The sequence below is a fragment of the Salmo salar genome, chromosome ssa03, assembly GCF_905237065.1.
Source record: "Salmo salar chromosome ssa03, Ssal_v3.1, whole genome shotgun sequence".
Classification (NCBI taxonomy): domain Eukaryota; kingdom Metazoa; phylum Chordata; class Actinopteri; order Salmoniformes; family Salmonidae; genus Salmo; species Salmo salar.
The window spans coordinates 14287426-14307122 of record NC_059444.1 but is presented as its reverse complement, the minus strand read 5'-3'; positions in this window follow the sequence as shown (position 1 = coordinate 14307122).

Below are 19697 nucleotides of genomic sequence, written 5' to 3'. Positions count from 1 at the left end.
TTCCTGATGATCTTGGAACAGAGGAGCCAGCCCCAGGTTAGCCTAGAATCATAGCCTCAGATTTTCTGTCCAAAAACATTAATGTAATAGCAACTGGTTCGTAGGAAGAGAGTTGGTGGAATACTCGGTTACTGCAGAAGCAGCATTTTGTTTCCCATGTCGAAAGTTCTGTGTTGGTTCCAGTGCTAACGCAGACAAGGCGTTAACCCAAGTTGGGTATTCTAACAGGACGCATGCTATTGATAGTATCAAAGGATTGGCTAGGCACACATCAAGCGAATAGCATTTGAAATGCACTTAACTGTGGAAAGAAAAACAAGTTTGAAGTGCTATGGGAACATCGGTGTCAACACTTGCTAATGATGGGCAGCTGGCAAGAAATCACATGTATTGTCAGCGATTGTGCACATCACTGAGTTCCTTGTTTCAAACCAGTAACCACTGAGGGGGGCATTGGATGAGATAAAGTCAAGAGGGGAGGGGGACAGTAGGCTTTCTCTGTCTATGATGGAATATACTCTCCGGTGTTTAGCCCCAATACAATGCCACATACACATCACACAATATTCTAAATTAAATCACAGGGCTCATGAGTGGGGCGTCCACAGCTATATGTGAGAACTCATTTTCCACTTTGGCAAAACGTGTTCAGTCAGCACAGAAGAAGCATGCTACACCCGAGGAAAGCTCAACTAATCCAACAAGCAGTCAAGGGGCATTTTACAAGAAGATTTCCGGGAGAATGAAATGATTGATTACTCAGGCAGTTTCACAGAGAATCAAGGAGGCTGCAACTCTTCTAAAAAAGTTAAGAAACAATCTAGCTGCTTGATTTTTATACAATTTCAATATAATTCCAATTCAAGGGCTCCCGAGTGGCACTGCATCTAAGGCACTGCATCTCAGTGCTTGAGGAGTCACTACAGACACCCTGGTTCAAATCCAGGCTGTATCATAACTGGCTGTGATTGGGAGTCCAGTAGGGTGGTGCACAATTGGCCCAGTATCGTCCAGGTTTGGCCAGTGTAGGCAGTCATTGTTAATAAGAATTTGTTCTTAACTGACTTGCCTAGTTAAATAAAAGAACCCAAATGATGCCACTGGGTATAGCTACATATTGGTATGTTTCATCATAGAAAAGATGGTTGTCTTGGTAGCCTATTGGTTGTAAATGGAACTGTACGTGTTTATGGTAGGCAGCATTACGTGGGTTCTGATCCACAGAAGTATATTACACTGGGCCTCCCGAGTGGCGCAGTGGTCTACGGCACTGCATCGCAGTTGCTAGCTGTGCCACTAGAGATCCTGGTTCGAGTCCAGGCTCTGTCACAGCTGACTGTGACCAGGAGTCCCATGGGGCGGTGCACAATTGGCCCAGCGTCGTCCAGGTTAGGGGAGGGTTTGGCTGGAAGGGATGTCCTTGTCCCATCATGCTCTAGCGACTCCTGTGGCGTGCTGGGCGCATGCACGCTGACACGGTCGCCAGGTGTACGGTATTTCCTCCGACACATTGGTGTGGCTGGCTTACCGGGTTAAGTGGGGATTGTGTCAAGAAGCAGTGCGGCTTGGTTGGGTCGTGTTTCAGAGGACGTATGATTCTTGACCTTCGCTGAGTCTGTACGGGAGTTGCAGCGATGTGACAAGACTGTAACTACCAATTGGGGAGAAAAAGTTGTAAAAATAAGTGTATTATGTCACATCACAATGTGTTGCTGTACTCATGAGTGGCATGGTTTTCTATGTTTGAAGCAGGTCTAAAGGCCTATTTGTTTGGCAAGACAGCTGTGCATGGCTGCATCTCACTGTAGTAGTCTGTTTTGGGACAAGAATTCACAAAACACTTCTTAAACAACAAAAAAGAAAGACATTTCTTCTTAAGGTTTTGTGCAGTGGTCTAAGCCACTGCATCGCAGTGCTAGCTGTGCCACTAGATATCCTGGTTCGAGTCCCGGCGCTGTCGCAGCCGTCCGCAACCGGGCGACCCATGGGGTGGCGCAAAATTGGCCCAGCGTCGTCCGGGTTAGGGGAGGGTTTGGCTGGCAGAGATGTTCTTGTCCCATCGCGCAGTAGCGACTCCTGTGGCAGGCTGGGCGCAATGCACGCTGACACGGTCGCCAGGTGCTTCCTCCGACACATTGGTGCGGCTGGCTTCCGGGTTAAGCGGGCACTGTGTCAAGAAGCAGTGTGGCTTGGCTGGGTTGTGTTTCGGAGGACGCACGGCTCTCGACCGTCGCCTCTCCCGAGTCCGTACGGGAGTTGCAGCGATGGGACAAGACTGTAACTACCAATTGGATACCATGAAATTGGGGAGAAAAACGAGTAAAAAATATATAAGGTTTGTGAATCTGGGCCCAGGTCTCTATGCCGCAGGTGACCATCGAGTGCTGGATAAACAATAATAAATCTTCCTTCTCACCGCAGCAATCAGTAATCTATCAGCACTGCACTGGGAGTGGGAAGTGTGTGTATGTGTGTGTGTGTGTGTGTGTTGGGCGGATATCGGTGTAATGAATGATATGTGCGGCATAAAAGGTTTGGTATGCTGCTGAAGGGTTGTGTGGAGAAGGGTTTGTGCATTTTTGTGCGGGGCGGGTGTGTTTAGATGGTGTATGTGGTGTTGCGAGCGAATCCTAACACCGTTGTTGGTGAACGTTCCCATACAAAAATAACATTCTAAACAAACAGACTTGAGTCCATGCATACATTAACCTGTTATGGCTAGGGGGCAGTATTTTCACGGCTGGATAAAAAACGTACCCGATTTAATCTGGTTACCACTCCTACCCAGTAACTAGAATATGCATATACTTATTACATATGGATAGAAAACACCCTAAAGTTTCTAAAACTGTTTGAATGGTGTCTATGAGTATAACAGAACTCATTTGGCAGGCAAAAACCTGACAAGGTTTCAGGCAGGAAGTGGCCTGTCTGACAAGGTGTCGTTCTTCTTGTCTCTGTTTATTGAAGAGTGAGGATCTTAGCTGTCCCGTGACACTTCCTACGGCTGCCATAGGGTCTCAGAAGGCGGTAAAAAGCTGAATCGTGGCTTTGCAGGCTCTGGCTGAAAAAAAGTAGCGCGTTTGGGTAGTGGCTGGTTACAGTACTGTGAGACTCAGGCTCGTGCCCGCGTCGACCGAAAGCTTTGTTTACTTTCCTCTGTTTAGCTAAAAGGAGATTCCCGGTCGGAATATTATCGCTTTTTACGAGAAAAATGGCATAAAAATGGATTTTAAACAGCGGTTGACATGCTTCGAAAGTACGGTAATGGAATATTTAGATTTTTTTGTCACGAATTGCGCCATGCGCGCGACCCTGATTTACCATTTCAGATAGTGTCTGGGACGCACGAACAAAACGCCGCTATTCGGATATAACGATGGATTATTTTGGACCAAACCAACATTTGTTATTGAAGTAGCAGTCCTGGGAGTGCATTCTGACGAAGACAACAAAAGGTAATCAAACTTTTATAATAGTAAACCTGATATTGGTGAGTGCTAAACTTGCCGGGTGTCTAAATAGCTAGCCCGTGATGCCTGGGCTATGTACTTAGAATATTGCAAAATGTGCTTTCACCAAAAAGCTATTTTAAAATCGGACATATCGAGTGCATAGAGGAGTTCTGTATCTATAATTCTTAAAATAATTGTTATGCTTTTTGTGAACGTTTATCGTGAGTAATTTAGTAAATTCTTAGTGAATTCGCCGGAAGTTTGAGGGGTATGCTAGTTCTGAACGTCACATGCTAATGTAAAAAGCTGTTTTTTGATATAAATATGAACTTGATTGAACAAAACATGCATGTATTGTATAACATAATGTCCTAGGGTTGTCATCTGATGAAGATCATCAAAGGTTAGTGCTGCATTTAGCTGTCTTCTGGGTTTTTGTGACATTATATGCTAGCTTGAAAAATGGGTGTCTGATTATTTCTGGCTTGGTACTCTGCTGACATAATCTAATGTTTTGCTTTCGTTGTAAAGCCTTTTTGAAATCGGACAGTGTGGTTAGATAAAGGAGAGTCTTATCTTTAAAATGCTGTGAAATAGTCATATGTTTGAAAAATTGAAGTTTTTGTATTTGAGGAATTTGTAATTCGCGCCACGCCTATCATTGGATATTGGAGCAGGTGTTCCGCTAGCGGAACGTCTAGATGTAAGAGGTTTTTTAAGATGACAAGGAACATATTACCTTCGTTTGTTGTGGATATAGAGCGATATTTACACACTTCTAATCACAAAATTAGCAGAGAAGAAAAATACAGCTAACCCTGTTCAGGTCGGTCGGAACATAGAACATTTATAATGGCTGACGCAACAGGTTCAGAGGAAAAGGACCGAACCATTCTACAGTTCTCGATTGTAAAACTCCGATGAGAGATACAGAGAGATTTGCATCGGTTGTACAAAAGGAACACCAACTTAATCATAGTTAAAGATGAATGGTAAATTAAGCAATACCACAGTAGAACATTAATTCAGAAATTAAATAACCCCAAAAGTGACCTGATGTCACGTCCTGGCCAGTATAAGGTTAATTGTTTTTGTAGTTTGGTCAGGACGTGGCAGAGGGTATTTGTTTTATGTGGTTCGGAGTGGTGTGTTTGTGTAAAGGGTGTTTGATTTAGTATTTCCGGGTTTTTGGTTGATGGTCTATGTGTTTGTATTCTATGGTTAGTCTGGTGTGTGTGTTTCTATGTTTGGTTAATTGGGGTTGGGACTCTCAGTTGAAGGCAGGTGTTGTCTATCTGCCTTTGATTGAGAGTCCCATATATTAGGGTGTGTTTGTGTGTGTGATTGGTGGGTGATTGTTCTGTGTTGAGCTTTGCTTTGCCAGACTGTTTGTTAGTTGTTCGTTTTTTCGGTTTTGTTATTTTGTATGTTCATTTTTGAAGATAATTAAAAATCAAGATGAGCATTCACGTACCTGCTGCGTTTTGGTCCATTTCTACCAACAACAACCGTGACAGAATCACCCACCACCAACTATGGACCAAGCAGCAGAAGAAGGAGCAGAGGGAATTCGAGTTGGACTGGTGGGAGAAATGGACCTGGGAGGAAGTTCTGGACGGGGCCGGACCTTGGCACCAGGCTGGGGATTATCGACGCCCGCAGTGGGAAATTGAGGCAGCCAAGGCAGAGAGGCGGTGGTACGAGGCCATGGACGCGCTGAAGGAGAAGCACGAGAGGCACCCCCAAGAACATTTTTTGGGGGGGCACACGGGTAGTTTGGCTAGGCGTAAGAAGAGCCGGAAGCCAGCTACCCGTGGTTATATGGAGGAGTGTATGGGGTGGAGAGCGCTATGTTTCGCTGAGGAGCGCACTATCTCACCCATACGCACGCACAGTCCGGTGCGCGTTATTCCAGCCCCTCGCAGGTGCCGTGCTAGAGCGGGCATCCAGCCTGGTAGGAGGATGCCTGCGCAGCGCATCTGGTCGCCGGTACGCCTCCGAGGACCAGGCTACCCAACTCCCGCTCTACGCACGGCTACCATCAGGCCCCTGCACAGCCCAGTCTGCCATGTACGAACACCCCGCTCGTACAGGGCTACTAGTTCCATCCAGCCAAGACGGGTTGTGCAGGAGGTAAGATCGAGACCGACTGTGCGCCTCCATAGCCCTGGGTTTCCAGCTCCTGTCTCTCGTGCGGACCCGGAAGTGCGTCAACCCAGTCCGACTCGTCCTGTTCCCGCTCCCTGCACTAGCCTGGAGGTGCGTGTACATAATCTGGTAAGCCCAGTACCAGCACCACGCACCAGGCTACAAGTGCGTCAACCCAGCCACGCCAGTCAACAGTCGTCACCAGAGCTGCCCGCCAGTCAACAGTCGTCACCAGAGCTGCCCGCCAGTCAACAGTCGTCACCAGAGCTGCCCGCCAGTCAACAGTCGTCACCAGAGCTGCCCGCCAGTCAACAGTCGTCACCAGAGCTGCCCGCCAGTCAACAGTCGTCACCAGAGCTGCCCGCCAGTCAACAGTCGTCACCAGAGCTGCCCGCCAGTCAACAGTCGTCACCAGAGCTGCCCGCCAGTCAACAGTCGCCAGAGAGGTCAGACTGCGCCGAACTGCCGGAGTGGCCAGACTGCGCCGAACTGCCGGAGTGGCCAGACTGCGCCGAACTGCCGGAGTGGCCAGACTGCGCCGAACTGCCGGAGTGGCCAGACTGCGCCGAACTGCCGGAGTGGCCAGACTGCCCCGAACTGCCGGAGTGGCCAGACTGCCCAGACTGCCCCAAGTGGCCAGACTGCCCAGACTGCCCCAAGTGGCCAGACTGCCCAGACTGCCCCAAGTTGCCAGACTGCCCAGACTGCCCCGAGTTGCCAGACTGCCCCGAGTTGCCAGACTGCCCCAAGTTGCCAGACTGTCCCGAGCTGCCAGACTGCCCAGACTGTCCCGAGCTGCCAGACTGCCCCGACAGCCTGGAACGGCCTGAGCCGGAGCCACCTCCAGAAATAGGTGGGTTGGGGAGGGGGTGTAGCACAGTGCCGTCGTTGACGGCAGCCACCCTCCCTTCCTCCCTTTAGAAAAGGGGAATTTTTTTTGGTGTTGCTTGGGGTTATTTTTTTGTTAAGGTGCTTCTGGGGTAGCACCTTTAGAGGGGGGTACTGTCACGTCCTGGCCAGTATAAGGTTAATTGTTTTTGTAGTTTGGTCAGGACGTGGCAGAGGGTATTTGTTTTATGTGGTTCGGGGTGGTGTGTTTGTGTAAAGGGTGTTTGATTTAGTATTTCCGTGTTTTTGGTTGATGGTCTATGTGTTTGTATTCTATGGTTAGTCTGGTGTGTGTGTTTCTATGTTTGGTTAATTGGGGTTGGGACTCTCAGTTGAAGGCAGGTGTTGTCTATCTGCCTTTGATTGAGAGTCCCATATATTAGGGTGTGTTTGTGTGTGATTGGTGGGTGATTGTTCTGTGTTGAGCTTTGCTTTGCCAGACTGTTTGTTAGTAGGTTCGTTTTTTCGGTTTTGTTATTTTGTATGTTCATTTTTGAAGATAATTAAAAATCAAGATGAGCATTCACGTACCTGCTCCGTTTTGGTCCATTTCTACCAACAACAACCGTGACACCTGATTGAACCAGTCCACTCAAAATAAGTGTGAAGAGTCAAAGTAACATACCTCTGCTATATCTAAATAAAATATCTCGTAACCCAACAAAATGACCTTGCCAAGCAGTTACCTGTAGTTTCCTATGTTGCCTTGATACACAATTTAGCGTAGCTGTGTCACAGGCATCAAAGTGAGTAGACCAAGGTGCAGCGTGGAATATGTTCATCTTGTATTTTAATGCCAAAAATTAACACTTTACAAATATAACAAAAATGACAGCCGACAGCTCCGTCAGGTACTTACAACAAAACAGAAAGCAACTACCCACAAAAAACTAAGGAAAAACAGGCTGCCTAAGTATGGCTTCCAATCAGAGACAACGATAGACACCTGCCTCTGATTGGAAACCATACCTGGCCAAATCATAGAAAACAAAACATAGGTGGGTGGCCATTCACCTATCACACCCTGGCCTAGCTAAACAGAGAAAACACAGCTCTCCTAGGTCAGAGCGTGACAAGCTGTAATAGATGTGTTAGCATATAGCTGTTCCATCCATAGACCCACATGAGCAGAGAGGGCTTCTCAGCTTTGATGACATTATCTATTTATCTATTTATTCCATGATGAATGTAGCAATCTCCCCCCCTGTTGCCCTGTCTGCCTAATTTGTTATGATGTGACACTTGGTCGACTTGTTGATGGTAGGTCCAGCAGCTACGTGGGATGAGAACTCCAAAAAGACCACAAGGCTGACAAAATATGTATTTGTTTTGATTTGTTTAGTTCTGGTGTCTTTTGGACACCAGATTTATGGTTTGCAGTAGAATAGTAGGCTACATACTCAACAGGATTTCATTCCAGTTTGAGTCTACAATAGTTTGAGTTGAAGTGGATATTGCTGAAACAAAGTCATAGATGCAAATACTTAAGCAATAATACATGAGAGGCCATGTGTTATGACATTTTTATCATGGCTGTAACATGTTCATTGACCACCACAGCCATGATAAAAATCTCATAACACATGGACCTAAGTGTATTATTGCTTTTATACAAAGGGTTACCAGCATTAAAAAGCAATATTCTTTCCCAATTCTTCATCAAAATGTGATTGTACATTCACTAACAATGGTTGTCAAGTGCAATTTTAGGCGTTCTCTGGTTGTTAGTTCTATTAGTATTGACTGCCATGTAAAGCAAAACTGCCCAAGTGCTGGTTGATAGTTCCAAAACTTTTCAGGTTGCTATGGAAGCCTTACCCACATTGCTAGCTTGCCTATTACACAGTTAACACAATCACTTCAGACTGATTCTGGAAAGACAGCAAACTAGCTGCATTTCATTTCTTTTTACCTGTTTTTCTATTGACATTTCTTTGTAAATATCAATAAAAATTATGCTTATTCATGATTTCGACTGACTGAGAAAAGCTGCCTGTCTGTCTTGTCCCGACACCTTCATTACTAAGGAACACAGTAGAGATCTAAAGTTTATAAATTGCATGGCTGGGTAGTGGATCTGTCTACATAGTTGTAGTAGTAGTAGTAGCACATTGCTAGGTAACAATGGCATTTTTCATGAACGTACTGGCAATGTGTGTGTTGTGTAGTATGGGCAGGACAGATGAACAATGGCAATTCCAAACCACTCGTTGCATAATAGGAAATTAGGCTACAGCTGAGATAGGTTGGAAACATACTGCATGAAAGACCATGTATTGGGAACATATATTATCTAGCATTTGTCAATTTAATGTGGACATAATCATGGCCGCAAACCCAAGAGCTTTGTCTTAGAGACATATGGGTAGACTATCTAGTCCAAATGCCCCATCGGAATCCTCCCTCTCCTCCCATTGGTTAAAGGTCAAGTTAAAGCTGGGCAGGAAGTATATCTGCAGTAGAACCCAGATCCACCTGGGTGCCATATTCCACTGGTCATCCCCAAAGCCAACACCTCCTTTGGCCGCCTTTCCTTCCAGTTCTCTGCTGCCAATGACTGGAACGAATTGCAAAAATCACTGAAGCTAGAGACTTATATCTCCCTCACTAACTTTAAGCATCAGCTGTCAAAGCATCTTACGGATTACTGTACCTGTACACAGACAATCTGTAAATAGCCCCCCCAACTACCTCATCCCCATATTGTTATTTATTTTTCTTGCTCTTTTACACCCCAGTATCTCTACTTGCACATCATCATCTGCACATCTATCACTCCAGTGTTAATGCTAAATTGTAATTATTTCACCACTATGGCCTTTACCTCACTAATCTTACTACATTTGCACACACTGTACATATATTTTTCCATTGTGTTATTGACTGTACATTTGTTTCTCCCATGTGTAACTCTGTGTTGTTGTTTTTGTCGCACTGCTTTGCTTTATCTTGGCCAGGTTGCAGTTGTGAATGAGAACTTTTTCTCAACTGACCTACCTGGTTAAGTAAAGGTGAAATAAATAAATAAATAAATAAAAATGACTGCCTCCCCTGGTCTGGTAGGAAAACAGTGTACCAACCATGGGTTTGTGTATTTTGCATTTGACTAATTTACACTATCCAGAGCGACTTACAGTTAGTGCATTCATCTTAAGATAGCTATGTGGCACAATCACATATGTCAGTCATAAATCACATTTCCAACCACAGTTTTTATGTGAGTGAAGTCATATCGTATTAAAACAAATCACAACAGCTATGCTGGAAACAGGAAGTTTCGGTGTAATTTTATTAATGCCAACAGATCATTTGTTCGTTCGACATGGTGGGATCTGTTTGTGTCTGTAAAATGTATTATGTGGGAAATGTCGGTGGAAACGCCATTATGTGCAAATATGGGTACTGTGGGATTATTTAACATACTCTTTGATGAGGGTTTCAGATGTTTTCGGGAATATGGACAGGGACTCTGCTGGATTTCTCAGATCTGTAATGCTCAGGTATTTACTTTACAGGAATAAGAGAGGTAGAGAAGGGAAGCAAGGTAATGCCCTGCTGTGTAGAGTAGGTGGTATACAAGTATTATGTCAGTTTTTCAGTGCCTAAATTTGACTTGAAGCTGTTTGTAACGCATAACACTTTCAAAAACCTTCCAATACTTCATAATGATTAGTGCTATGGCTGTTACACATACATATGATACAATTTAGGAACAGATCCACTGTGGACCAGGGTCAGTCCTCATTCTCTCGTTTCAAGGGAGAGGGATGAATGAGCCAATTGTAAGCTGGGGATGATAAGGTGGCCATGATGGTATGAGGGCCAGATTGGGAATTTAGCCAGGACACCAGGGTTAACACCCCTACTCTTATGATAAGTGCAATGGGATCTTGAATGACCTCAGAGAGTCAGGACACCCGTTTAACATCCCATCTGAAAGACGGCACCCTACACAGGGCAGTGTCCCCAATCACAGCCCTGGGGCATTGGGATATTTTTTTAGACCAGAGGAAAGAGTGCCTCCTACTGGCCCTCCAACACCACTTCCAGCACCATCTGGTCTCCCATCCAAGGACTGACCAGGACCAACCCTACTTAGCTTCAGAAGCAAGCCAGCAGCAAGATGCAGGGTGGTATGCTCAATAGTAAACATACTTAATGACATTTAAAGTAAGTTTGATTTTAACTTTCATGGCTAGTTATATGGTTGTGCATTATACAACTGTAGTCTATTTGACTGTAGTTGAAATAAAGTGTTACCCGACTAATATCCATACCAACTGACAGTTTGTATGCATCTTAAACCCTGGATACCAGTCTCTTTTCTTTTAGTATTTTATCTGCCACTCTTTTAGACTCACTTGCAATTCTGGCCAGGCTTATGGCTGCATCTTCTCTTATAATTGAAGAATCTTTTGTTATTACCTGTTTCCATTTGTAAATCTTACATTTTAATACTTAAACCTCTAAGACTTGGCTGTGTTGGCCAACTCTGGGCTTAAGTTATTTTCTCTTAAAGTAGTTTAGTTTCTTTGAATGTCCTACTAATTAAAATTGTCCATCTGTCTCATTCCATTATAATGCAATTGATAAGGGAAGTCATACCTTATCAAAAAAGTGATATACTTTTGGTGAATTTCGGACAAGAGAACCTCAATGGTATTCTGTACTGTAGTTAGCTACTTATAAAACTACAAACAATTTGCTGTGCGTCTGAATATGCCTATTTCCCGTGGTGTGCACATTTGACCATAACACATACAAACTAAATGTATTTTACAGACCGGGGATCTGAAAATGAGCGCAGTTATCCATCTTGGAAAGTCCCTCACATTTCCTCTTCTTCTGATATGGAGCTCAGTACTGACGATTATTTCCCCCCTTCCTTAAACTCTCACAAACACAGTCCCAGATCTTACTCTCCTTCTCGCTTCTCTCTATCCTGATCTCTGTCCCCTCTCTCCTCCTCCACACTGGGCCCTTCTCTCACGTCATTAAATGGCCTGTCTGCCTGTGTATACTATCTGTCCCTTGTGGCGCTCTATGCTAAATTCCATCACTAAAACCCATTACCCAGCTATCAAAACCCCCTTGTAATTCCAGCTAATGATCTAATTTCTCTAAGTGTCACCCATGTCAGTCAGCAGCAGGGCGCCGGCAAACGTCCAAAGGGGTCTGGTCAGAGTACCCCATACCCCTCCCCTCCATCCATACCCCTCCCTCCATCCATCCCTCTCTCCTCCACCCATATCCCTCCCCTCCACCCATACCTCTCTCCTCCATCCATACCCCTCCCCTCCATCCATCCCTCTCCCCTCCACCCATACCCCTCCCCTCCATCCATACCCCTCCCCTCCATACATCCCTCTCTCCTCCACCCATACCCCTCCCCTACACCCATACCCCTCCCCTCCATCCATCCCTCTCTCCTCCACCCATACCCCTCCCCTACACCCATACCCATACCCCTCCCCTCCATCCATCCCTCTCTCCTCCATCCATACCTCTCCATCCATACCCCTCCCCTCCACCCATACCCCTCCATCCAACCCTCTCTCCTCCATCCATACCCTTCCATCCATACCCCTCCCCTCCATCCATACCCCTCCAACCAACCCTCTCTCCTCCATCCATACCCCTCCCCTCCATCCATACCCCTCCCCTCCATCCATCCCTCTCTCCTCCATCCATACCCCTCCCCTCCACCCATACCCCTCCATCCATCCCTCTCTCCTCCATCCATATCCCTCCCCTCCCCTCCATCCATACCCCTCCCCTCCACCCATCCCTATCTTCTCCATCCATACCCCTCCCCTCCATCCATACCCCTCCCCTCCATCCATACCCCTCCCCTCCATCCATCCCTCTCTCCTCCATCCATACCCCTCCCCTCCATCCATCCCTCTCTCCTCCATCCATACCCCTCCCCTCCATCCATACCCCTCCCCTCCATCCATACCCCACCATCGATACCCCTCCATCCATACCCCTCCCCTCCATCCATACCTCTCCCCTCCATCCATCCCTCTCTCCTCCATCCATACCCCTCCCCTCCATCCATCCCTCTCCCCTCCATCCATACCTCTCCCCTCCATCCATCCCTCTCTCCTCCATTCATCCCTCTCTCCTCCAAAAAGAGGTTAGAGAAATCAGTGGCCTACCAAAAATTTACACGACAAGGTGGCGAGGGACAGTGTGTGTGTGTGTGTGTGTGTGTGTGTGTGTGTGTGTGTGTGTGTGTGTGTGTGTGTGTGTGTGTGTGTGTGTGTGTGTGTGTGTGTGTGTGACTGCTCAGATATTCCACTTTAATAGCTAGACCAGATCAACTAGGGGCCTGATTTTGGTAAAACGAAAAGGTAGGAAAAAGAGAGAGCCAGGTAAGAGGGAGAAATGCCTGCTGTTTGACAAGAGGTCATTCTAAATCCCATACACATCCATCATACGTGAAGGTCTATGTATTCTTAAGGGGCGATAATAGCATTTAGCATTTTCACACAGCTTCCTGTGGTCTGGATTTGAGTGGAGAGAAAGAGGGGTGAAAAAAGTGGGGTAGAGGACATGGGTCGTTTGTTTTCCCTCCTTCCTCCTCTTCCTCCTCCTCACAGGCTCCTTCTTCCTCTTCCTCCTCCTCATAGGCTCCTTCCTCTCCTCTCCCACTCTTCGGGAAATCATTCCCTGAATTGGAAAAGGGGCCCTGGGGCCACCGGTGCGCCCAGTCACTCGTTTTTTCAAAGTGGATAATTGACTACCTTCGCCTGGTAATTCGTCGCCTGCATATGCCAGCTAATACATCAGTGGGAGAGAAGCCCACACACTCTAACCTCACACACACCAAGCATACACACACACACACTCTAACCTCACACACACCAAGCATACACACACACACACTCTAACCTCACACACACCAAGCATACACACACACACACCAACCTCACACACACCAAGCATACACACACACACACCCCAACCTCACACACACCAAGCATACACACACACACACCAACCTCACACAACCCACACTCTAACCTCACACACACCAAGCATACACACACACACACCAACCTCACACAACCCACTCTCCAACCTCACACACACACGCACACACACACAGAGAGGGCCCAGGCCGGGCCCCCCCTTACCAAAGAGCCAGGAGCTGGGAATGAGAAGAGGGTTTGAAGTGGTGGAGGAAAAACCTGAGATGATACATGGGCCCATTGTGGCATAATGACTCCCAAATACCTTTAAGCAGAGCAGACTGTGAACCTGTATCTATACTAATCTGGGAGGAAATATGACTGTTTACACATTAAAGGGGACTGCAAAAGAACCAGCTATGGAATTAATTGAGCAATCAGGACATTGGAAAGAAATGTTGTACATGGCCTCTCTAATGCCGAGACCACATTTATCATCGCTGAGCTGGCGGTCCCATTCTTTTCTGTTTCCCCCCTCCTCTCACTTATTGTTTTAATGTTCCCCCATCACCAAACAGATTAGGATTATTGCGACAAAACAAAGGTATTTTATGTGTTTTCGATAGCGGTGTCAGCACCTGATGCATTTATCATGGGTGTCCCCGAGACCTTTTCTCTTCAACTTTCACATCATGCTCAATGGAGTGAATGGAGTTACAGTGTTTAAAGTCATTTGATTATTCTTAATGCCATACTTGATAAACTTATGTTGAGGTAGTTTTTAGACACATATATATATATAACAATATACAAGCTTATATTTTTATTGATTAAGACCTGAATTAATCGTTATTATATTTGTTCATCTTTATGTAGGTATATTTATTAATGTGCTCATAAAGTATACATTTAGCATGTCACCTTTCATTTGTTTTGTGCAGGCTACTGTAGATTTGAAAAATATTTGTTTTATTTTTGTATTTGCCTTTACATTTCTTTCTATGTCATTCCTCAGCTAATAGTTAAAAAAGTGTCTTTATTTTAATTTATTTAAATCATTGTCTCTATTTCTATGATATCCCTTGCATAACATTTTCAGTAGTGTTAGCCTACAGATGCAGTATCTTAATTTGATCACCATGAGACAGGCGAACTTACCTGAATTCCAGGACCTACAGATGTAGGATCTTAATTTGATCACCACGAGACAGGCAAACTTAAATGCAATACAGGACTTGTAAAATTTGTAGTGTATTTGAGGTTTAAAAAGGCTTCTGAAGTTTGTAATTTACACTTTGACATTTCAGACGTCATTGTCCCTTACAAAAAATATATCAACCCCAACAAAAATGTCCATTAATTATAATCCACATAATAATTCACATTTCCTATTGCTGCAGGATTATTTTCCTGCTGTAGCAAACTGTCTCAAATGACGATCCTACATCTGTACCATTAATATAACGCAAGTTAAGGCAGAAGTGGTGGTGGTCGTGCTGTACAATGGCATGATTTATCATCTGATGGTCTTGTGTGGAAGTATATTATTCTCCCTCTCTCTGGTGTAAAGTGGTGTAGGCTCCAGGCCACAGTTTTTACCTTGCCCTTGTTCCAGGCTGCGGGCTGGAGGAGAGACTAAAGTAAGAATGGGGCCGCTGGCCCCTCATGGGTACTGTAGCTACTACAGCTCCCTGCTTAAAGCGGAGCTTTGAGCTTTTGCCCATTACAAAAACTCCCTGAGGTTCATTAGACTCATAATAGCTTTTAGTTTGATATAGCATGCAAGGGTTCCCTTCAGTAATTACATTCATATGACGTACTCTCATATTTTTATTGTATGCATTTCCCATGTAAAGTAAGGGCTGCTTAATATCCCACAATAGTATACATAATATACTGTATACACATGACTCAAGGGTTTTCATTTTAACAATAGAAAATATCAAATTTCCATTGGGGCAGTATTAGAAAATGTTTTATTATAAAAAATATTTTTATAGGTATAGTACTATTCACCTACACAGTCTACTGGTAATGATTTCATCATTTCCAAATAATGTATTTGTTTTAATAATAAAAAATTACAATAGTAATGTGTAAATGTGTAACCAAATTACCACAGAAATGAAAGTATAGTTAGGCTTGAAGTGGTAAAGCTGAATATTCTCTGAGAAAAAGGAATGGCTTCAAAAGACCAAGACTACAGGAAGAGGAGGACCGAGCACGCCCCCATTCTCATCGACGGGGCTGTAGTAGAGCAGGTTGAGAGTTCCTTGGTGTCTACATCACCAACAAAATAACATGGTCCAAGCACACCAAGACACCACGACAAAACCTATTCCCCCTCAGGAGACTGAAAAAAAGTCAGTATCCTGACTGGTTGCATCACTGCCTGGTATGGCAACGGCTCGACCTCCGGCCGCAAGGCACTACAGAGGGTAGTGCGTACGTCCCAGTACATCACTGGGGCCAAGCTTCCTGCCATCCAGGACCTCTATACCAGGCGGTGTAAGAGGAAGGCCCTAAAAATTGTCAAAGACTCCAGCCACCCTAGTCATAGACTGTTCTCTCTGCTACCGCATCGCAAGCTGTACCAGAGCCCACAAGCCTAGGTCCAAGAGACTTTAATAATTCTACCTACATGTGCATATTACCTCAATTACCTCGACTAACCGGTGCCCACGCACATTGACTCTGTACCGGTACACCCTGTATATAGCCTCACTATTGTTATTTTACTGCTGCTCTTCAATTATTTGTTACTTTTATTTCTTATTCTTATTTTTTTTATGTTTTATTTTTGTAACTGCATTGTTGGTTAGGGCTTGTAAGTAAGCATTTCGCTGTAAGGCACATGTGACAAATACAATTTGATTTGATTTGATCCACGTTGTTTTCAGGGACTGAGTTTAGTGCTGCTGCTCTCTGATCAATGATGCTCTAGCTCCCTCTAGTGTATAAAAAAGGACGCTACAAGACAAGACATTTAAATACTAAATCAAAAACTCAAAGCTATCACAGAGCTGCCAACTCATGCATTGTCCGTGAGACACAGGCTTTTCACCCTCTTCTCACGCTCTCAAGGCACACGTCTTATACCTCACACATTGAAAAGTACTGCTTTTGTTTTTCTGATTAGTCAATTTTATAGTCAGCGCATTCACTTTTCAACTGTGCTCCAAATCGTTTTGAAATCGGAGCATCTTCGCCTGATATTGAACATCACGAAGCTCCATCATTGTCCTGTCTTGCCACAGCACTGTGAACCGCGGCACATTGAAGCATATGATTGGTCTAGTTATGTAAAGGATCAAGAAGATTGGATGCGTGTTTTAAAGAAACGCTCCTCAAGACTAGAGTGGAGATGAATATACACTGCTCAAAAAAATAAAGGGAACACTTAAACAACACAATGTAACTCCAAGTCAATCACACTTTTGTGAAATCAAACTGTCCACTTAGGAAGCAACACTGATTGACAATAAATTTCACATGCTGTTGTGCAAATGGAATAGACAACAGGTGGAAATGATAGGCAATTAGCAAGACACCCCCAATGAAGGAGTGGTTCTGCAGGTGGGGACCACAGACCAGTTCTCAGTTCCTATGCTTCCTGGCTGATGTTTTGGTCACTTTTGAATGCTGGCGGTGCTTTCACTCTAGTGGTAGCATGAGACGGAGTCTACAACCCACACAAGTGGCTCAGGTAGTGCAGCTCATCCAGGATGGCACATCAATGCGAGCTGTGGCAAGAAGGTTTGCTGTGTCTGTCAGCGTAGTGTCCAGAGCATGGAGGCGCTACCAGGAGACAGGCCAGTACATCAGGAGACGTGGAGGAGGCCGTAGGAGGGCAACAACCCAGCAGCAGGACCGCTACCTCCGCCTTTGTGCAAGGAGGAGCAGGAGGAGCACTGCCAGAGCCCTGCAAAATGACCTCCAGCAGGCCACATATGTGCATGTGTCTGCTCAAACGGTCAGAAACAGACTCCATGAGGGTGGTATGAGGGCCCGACGTCCACAGGTGGGGGTTGTGCTTACAGCCCAACACCGTGCAGGACGTTTGGCATTTGCCAGAGAACACCAAGATTGGCAAATTCGCCACTGGCGCCCTGTGCTCTTCACAGATGAAAGCAGGTTCACACTGAGCACATGTGACAGACGTGACAGAGTCTGGAGACGCCGTGGAGAACGTTCTGCTGTCTGCAACATCCTCCAGCATGACCGGTTTGGCGGTGGGTCAGTCATGGTGTGGGGTGGCATTTCTTTGGGGGGCCGCACAGCCCTCCATGTGCTCGCCAGAGGTAGCCTGACTGCCATTAGGTACCGAGATGAGATCCTCAGACCCCTTATGAGACCATATGCTGGTGCAGTTGGCCCTGGGTTCCTCCTAATGCAAGACAATGCTAGACCTCATGTGGCTGGAGTGTGTCAGCAGTTCCTGCAAGAGGAAGGCATTGATGCTATGGACTGGCCCGCCCGTTCCCCAGACCTGAATCCAATTGAGCACATCTGGGACATCATGTCTTGCTCCATCCACCAACGCCACGTTGCACCACAGACTGTCCAGGAGTTGGCGGATGCTTTAGTCCAGGTCTGGGAGGAGATCCCTCAGGAGACCATCCGCCACCTCATCAGGAGCATGCCCAGGCGTTGTAGGGAGGTCATACAGGCACGTGGAGGCCACACACACTACTGAGCCTCATTTTGACTTGTTTTAAGGACATTACATCAAAGTTGGATCAGCCTGTAGTGTGGTTTTCCACTTTAATTTTGAGTGTGACTCCAAATCCAGACCTCCATGGGTTGATAAATTGGATTTCCATTGATTCTTTTTGTGTGATTTTGTTGTCAGCACATTCAACTATGTAAAGAAAAAAGTATTTAATAAGATTATTTCTTTCATTCAGATCTAGGATGTGTTGTTTAAGTGTTCCCTTTATTTTTTTGAGCAGTATATATATATACACACACAACGTTCTCTTGAGTTGATATAACTGTAACCTGCTGTCTAGACCGGGCACGCGCCTGCGTCCTCTTGCGCCATTGCGCGCATGTTGATTTTGTACATCCACACCAGGCGATCCAAGACAGCAGGTTGAAATATCAAAACGAACTCTGAACAAACTATATTCATTTGGGGACAGGTAGAAACACATGAAACATTCATGGACACTTTGCTAGTTAATTTGTCCTGAGATACAAACATTGGGTTGTTATTTTACCTGAAATGCACAAGGTCCGTTTTTTCTGGATCTTTGTAGAATTTTCACCCATTTTGAGTCACACAAAATCGTGTGTTCTCTACTCTGACATTTAATCCACAGATAAAAGGGGAACCCTATTTTATTTCTCCTTTAGCAGCAGAGCGAGCCAGCAGCAGCAGAGCCAGCAGCAGCAGAGCCAGCAGCAGCAGAGCCAGCAGCAGCAGAGCCAACAGCAGCAGAGGCAGCAGCAGCCTAGTGGTTAGAGTGTTGGGCCAGTAACTGAAAGGTTGCTGGATCAAATCCCTGAGCAGACAAAGTAAAACTCTGTCATTCTGCCCCTGAACAAGGCAGTTAAACCACTGTTTACCAGTAGGCTGTTGTTGTAAAAAAACAATGTGTTCTTAACTGATTTGCCTAGTTAAAAAAAGGTAGTAGTCTTCTGTGGACTTGGTATGTCAGTGGGCAACCAACTTTAAGGTGCATTACCACCACTGACTGGAGTGTGGACCTCAGTTCATCTTTCAATCACCCGTGTGGGTACATGCTCCTAAAAACCAATGAGGAGACGGGTGAGGCGGGACTTGCAGTGCATCAAGAGTCAAAAATAGAATCAAGTTCTATTTTAGCGCCTGGCTACGCAGACTCTCGTTGACGCGCGCTGGCAGTTTAGATGAAATTATTGAATAAAATCTATGTGTACATTTATTTTGCACGCAACGCGAGCGGTGTGGTCAGCATGTAAGAAGAGCAGCACCGTAGTGCTGTTTTATGTACAATGTTGTCAACAAAATGAGGTTGCTGTTACTCCTGTCCCTATTGCAGAATGCAGCCTTTTGAAGTCGATTTAATCAACATTTAGCATTATACCCCTCGTTTGTTGATTGTCATTTAGGCTGTGACAACGCAAAAGCAGCAGGCAGAAAGACCTACATTATGTTTTAGCAAGGAAGTTAGGTAGGGTGACCTGATTTGTAACTATGACAATAATTTTGTCAAACAGATGGTGAACCCAAAAGTGTAAATTTCAATCTAAATGGGGGACAATTAATATAAAAATAATTTGTTTAGGGTGTACAGGCAGATTT